Here is a 6,000-nt window from a genome sequence, read left to right as displayed (position 1 = left end):
TTCCCAAGAGTTCGGGACATGATGCTCGGAAGTGACCAGGCTTGCCACAGTAGATGCAGCACTTGTCCCTCCTTCTGCGCTCCCTCTCAGATGCGGAGAGGCGAGTACGACCCACTTGCATGGGTTCTGGACAGTCACTGAAGGAGGTAGACGGTCTCCAGGTAGAGGTAGGGAGGCTGGGGGGGCTCAAGGCTTGGTGGCGTTCTCTCATCCTGTTGTCCAGACGAATAGCATGTGAGATGAGGGTTTCGAGGTCACTTGGGCATCCAATAGAGGCCAGACCGTCCTTGATGGGGTCAGACAGACCATGGTGGAAGGCTGACACCAGGGCAGTCTCGTTCCATCCACTTACTGCTGCGAGTGTTCGGAACGAGATGGCGTAATCTGCGACGCTTCCTCCTTGCCGGATGGACATGAGCTTTCGGGCTGCGTCGGTACTGATGTCTGCCTGATCGAAGACCCGAAGCATCTCTTCAGAAAACAGCTGGAAATCAAAGCACTCAGGTCCCTGTCTTTGCCAGATAGCAGTAGCCCAGGCTCGCACCTTACCAGCTAATAAGGTGATCACAAAGGCAATCTTGCGGCGATCCGTAGTGTAGGTGGTAGGCTGAAGCTCAAAGGTGAGTTGACACTGGGTAAGGAACTCTCGGCACTCACTGTGCTTGCCGTCATACCTCTGTGGTGCAGGAAGGCTGGGTTCGCGAGGTGAAGAAGGCAGCATTGCAGGGGGCACTGGAGCAGGAGCTGGATCAGGAGCAGGAACTGGATCAGGAGCAGGAGATGCAGGCAGAGATGTCAGCTGTGCCAGGGTTTTCCCAATTTGCTGAAGCAGTTCCTCGTGGCGAGCGAGGGCCTCACGTTGGCTGGTGAGCGTACGTCCATGAGCGTCCATGGTCACTCCGAAGCGTGTCAAAGCTGCCATAATTCCCTGAAGGTTGGCCGGGTAGACAGTTGAAGCAGCCTCTGCTGAGTCGGTCATGACGGAGTCTTTCTGTTAGGGTTTTGCTGGGATTCGAACCTGGTTCGTTGGTGTGATAATCCAGCAAACCCCCACTAGGCCACCAGGGGGATGACTCAAATGCAGAGGCGTGAGGCGGAAGTAGAAAAAGAATCAAAAGGTTTATTTAAACTATATACACTATATACAGGGCAAAACAAAAGACAAAAAAAAAACAAAGAGTAAAATCCAAAAGAAAAGCAAAGTGCAAAAAATACAAAAGCTAAGAAGATCAAAAAACACAGTACAAAGGAAACTGGAGATAAACATAACAGCACAAAGACTCCGTGACAAGAGGACTGAACTCAGGGGTATAAATAGACAAACTAATTAAGGACACAGGTGAAGATAATTAGGCAATTAACACAAACACAAAACACAGGAACAGTGGCGGCCTCTAGAGGCCAAAATAAACACGACATGAAAAGGAAATAACAGCGGCCTCTAGAGGCCAAAACAGTCCTAGTCCTAACAATGACCTTACTCCAGTCCTCTATGGTCCAATCCTTATGGTCTTTAGCAAACCTCAGCCTGGCTCTTCTTTGCTTCTCATTGATAATGGGCTTTTTTCTAGCTTTGCATGACTTCAACCCTGCCCAGAGAAGCCTATTTTGAACCATCCTTGCTGTGCACTTAACCCCAGATGCCATTTGCCATTCTATTTGTAGGTCACTTGATGTCATCCTATGGTTGTTGAGTGACATTTGAATTAGAGGTCTGCGCGTGTCGGATTTTTCAGTCCCGCTCCCGCCCGCGCCCGCATTGTGCAGTCCCGCTCCCGCCCGCGCCCACAAAGAATTATGATTTTCAGTCCCGCTCCCGCCCGCGCCCACAAAAAAATTATGATTTTCAGTCCCGCTCCCGCCCCCGCCCGCAAATCCCGCATATCCCGCATGATGCAGACGTTCGCGTTATTTCTCAGGAAAGTTCTTGTCTTGACGCAGCGTGATGGTGCCCCGTCCCCTACTTTGAGTGGATTTGAGCATAAATATTTACAGCTCATGTTCACATTTGTTATTATTTACCTTGTTTCTGAATTCAGCATGTAGTGTCTCTAATAATAATAATTAGTGCTGTCAAGCGATTAAAATATTTAATTGCGAATTACACACTTTTATCACATGAGAAACCATTGTAATTCTCTGATCAGCATAAAAAAGTGAATGGACTTGCTTTGTACCAATGGTGTTTTTTTTTTTTATTGCAAAGCAGAGCTAATAAAAGAAGTGAATTGATTTACTGCTTGAGTTAGTCTACAACTCTAATCAGAGAGACAGGTTACACAGTGACGGTAGGCTTGACTCAATGCTATCCCAGAAATCCTTCCTGTAATATGCAAATTTGGCCGCCTCTGATTGGACAGCCAAATTTGCATATTACAGGAAGGATTTCTGGGATAGCATTGAGTCAAGCCTACCAGCACTGTGTAACCTGTCTCTCTGATTAGAGTTGTAGACTAATGCAAGCAGTAAATCACTTCACTCATGGTTCTCTTGCTAGCTGGGTGTGAACTGCTAGTCATTAGAGTGATCAAAGGATTTCCCGTTAGGGTGATCAATGGCAAATTTAAGATGCCATTCCTCACTCAATCTGGCAATCTGACTCTCTCTGCAAATTTAGGCATCTTAAAATGTTTTTATTAATGCCAAATAAAATATCCAGCACAAATTATATATGATAGACATAAATTAATAATTTATAAATTTTATTTCAAACACATTTTTAGTTAGCGGGACTGCAGCTTATCACCGCTCCCGCCCGCACCGCATATGTGCACTCCCGCTCCCGCCCGCGCACGCATATGAGCACTTCCGGTCCCGCCCGCGCCCGCAATGAGCTTTCAAAATTTGTCCCGCGCCGCACTGCTTTGCGGCGGGTCCCGCGAGTCCCGCGGGACACCCGCGGGAGTGCAGGACTCTAATTTGAATGAGTTGATGATCATCCCGGTCAGTGAAGAGTCATTTTCGCCTTCTGCCAGTCTGTAACTTTGTTGTCCCCAATGTCTGCTGCTTGACCTTGTTCTTTTGACCTGCTGTCTTTGAAATTTTGAGGATGGAAGGAACCTGACACTCACTATATCCCTCTGCCAGTAAAACCAGAATTGAACCCTTCTTTTTCTCACTCAAAACTTTTCTTTTTAACTATTTTAAATAATTATTTATTAATAATAATAATAATAATAATAATAATAATAATAATAATAATAGCCCGCCTTGGGCTACCACCTTGTTGTGGTGGTGGGCCTTGTGTGCCTTGACAATCCTGAGAGCTATGCTGGTGGGAGGAAATGTTCCTGGTAGGGCCACCCAAGCCAGAAAGGTCAAGGTGAGAGGCCAGACAAAGAGTAATCCAATACCCCGTGGCCGAGAAATACCAGGTTGGTGCCCGGCGGGGCATAGCCATGTCTTATGGGTAGGAGGGGCCCTTTAATCTTAGTTAATATCCCTCCTAGAGATGGTGTCTCAATAAAAATACCAGTTGGTGGTAACCTTAAAACACCCCTCAGTTATGAGTGAAATGTCTATTACAAGTAATATAAATGACAGTATGAATGGGGCTGGAACCACTGGTGAAAGTCCCTCACCCAGTAGGTGTCTCACTGACCCGCAGGGTGGACCTGACTGTCATCAAGCAACTGTGATGAGAAAAAAGTGGGCCAAGAAGATGAATGAAGAAGATGAATTATACTGATAATTACTATACTGTCAGACTGCTGTTCCCATTTACATTGTTCATTCTGTTTATATTGTCATTCGTCACATTTAAATTTATACCGTTAATTCTGTTCACACTGCTACATTTGCACTTTCTGGATTGCCACTGTCTTGTCTTTTCTTAGATAGCTTTAGCTTGTGTGTGTAAACCCCCCCCTTTTTCTTTTTCCTTTTTATATTTTATATCTTGTACCTATATTTTATATTTCATGTTTATTACTGTTTGCACTGCGGATAAGACGGAAACACAATTTCAATTCTCTGTATGTCCTGCAAATATGGCATTATTAACAATAAAGTTGACTTGAACTTGAATGAATATGGCTGTTATGGAGTGTTATTTTCAGAGCAATCCAGTTAATGAAACTGGTATCCATCTAAGAGGATACAGACAAAGATTACTCAGAGAGTGGAATATGAGAGGAATATGATGATGATGATGATTATTATTATTATTATTGGGCAGCACAGTGGTGTAGTGGTTAGCACTGTGGCTTCACAGCAAGAAGGTCCTAGGTTCGAGCCCAGCGGCTGATGAGGGCCTTTCTGTGTGGAGTTTGCATGTTCTCCCCGTGTCCACATGGATTTCCTCCGGGTGCTCTGGTTTCCCCCAAAGACATGCAGGTTAGGTTAACTGGTGACTCTAAATTGACCGTAGGTGTGAAAGTGAGTGTGAATGTTTGTCTGTGTCTATGTGTCGGCCCTGTGATGACCTGGCGACTTGTCCAGGGTGTACCCTGCCTCTCGCCCATAGTTAGCTGGGATAGGCTCCAGCTTGCCTGTGACCCTGTAGGACAGGATAAGCGGCTACAGATAATGGATGGATGGATATTATTATTATTATTATTATTATTATTACCAGGGCAGCATGGTGGTGTAGTGGTTAGCGCTGTCGCCTCACAGCAAGAAGGTCCTGGGTTCGAGCTCAGCGGCCAACAAGAGCCTTTCTGTGTGGAGTTTGTATGTTCTCTTCGTGTCTGTGTGGGTTTCCTTTGGGTGCTTCAGTTTCCCCTGCAGTCCAAAGACATGCAGGTTAGGCTAATCGGTAGCTCTAAATTGACTGTAGGTGTGAGTGTGAATGGTTGTCTGTGTCTATGTGTCAGTCCTGTGATGACCTGGCGACTTGTCCAGGGTGTACCCCGCCTCTCGCCCATAGTCAGCTGGGAGAGACTCCAGCTTGCCTGCTATCTTGTCCAGGATAAACAGTTATGAATAATGGACGGATGGATTATTATTACCTTAGGAAATATTGCAAACAGAATGATAAGTCTGAGAGCTGATGAGATTGGTTAAGAGTGTCTGTGGGAGCAGGATTTAAAAGAAAACATTCTTGCTGGATCTGTGTTTACACTGTTTATAAAGTAAAATCTGAGATCCTCTTTAAATTCTGGCTACTTTCCCAACCAAATAATTTACCATTGTTTCTGCAGTGTTATATTTTAATGCTGTAAGGTGTAAGCAGATATCTTGATAGAAGACTAACAAAAACTGATATGGATTTGCACAGTTATCAGACCATTAGGCTTATAGCATACAACACATGCACTTTATATGAAAAGCACAATCTTCAATGTGTTTTATGTTATAAGAGAGATTTTATAGTCTAAAATCTAGATGATTTTGACAATAAAGATGATGAAAGGCCTGAACTGGGGAGAGAGAGAGAGAGAGAGAGAGAGAGAGAGAGAGATCAGCTCTTAGCACCCTCAAGAAATATTCTGGCATTGCTTTGACAATAAATATTACCAGAATTACCACTCGAATTATAGAGAAGATTATTAATTTGCACAAAACTATTCTTTACAAACAGCAGGTTTTGATTCGGATAAAGGATAAGTCCAGTTTCTTCCATCTTATTCCATCTTCCCTAGTAGAATAGATTGTGATTTGCACCTCTGTCATTCCACCTCGTCTTTTCCCTCTGGGGGAGCACAAGGGATCGAGCTTGTCTCCATGACAACTGCGTCTTATAGCACCATCAGCATGGGAAGATAACCAAGAGACACTTTAAAAAAGGAGCTAACAACTCAAGTCCTGTTAGAACATTATCTCTTGTCATTTTTAAATAAGGATAAAGTGTGATGTTGTGTGTGCTAATGACAAACACACAGAAGAAAAATGGCAGCACTGTCTGCACCTAAGCCATGCCACAGCTTCAAGAAACAACAGTGAGAAAGTTCATTCCTAAGGACTCTGCATTCTTATTTTGCCTTCTTGCCAGTATAGGAAATAGACACTATTACAGAAAAGCCCAGTAAACAGTGATGAATGAAACTGATCTTTATTTTC

Source organism: Neoarius graeffei, chromosome 15 (genome assembly GCF_027579695.1).
Source record: "Neoarius graeffei isolate fNeoGra1 chromosome 15, fNeoGra1.pri, whole genome shotgun sequence".
NCBI classification, from domain to species: Eukaryota; Metazoa; Chordata; class Actinopteri; order Siluriformes; family Ariidae; genus Neoarius; species Neoarius graeffei.
This window is presented reverse-complemented; position numbering follows the sequence as displayed.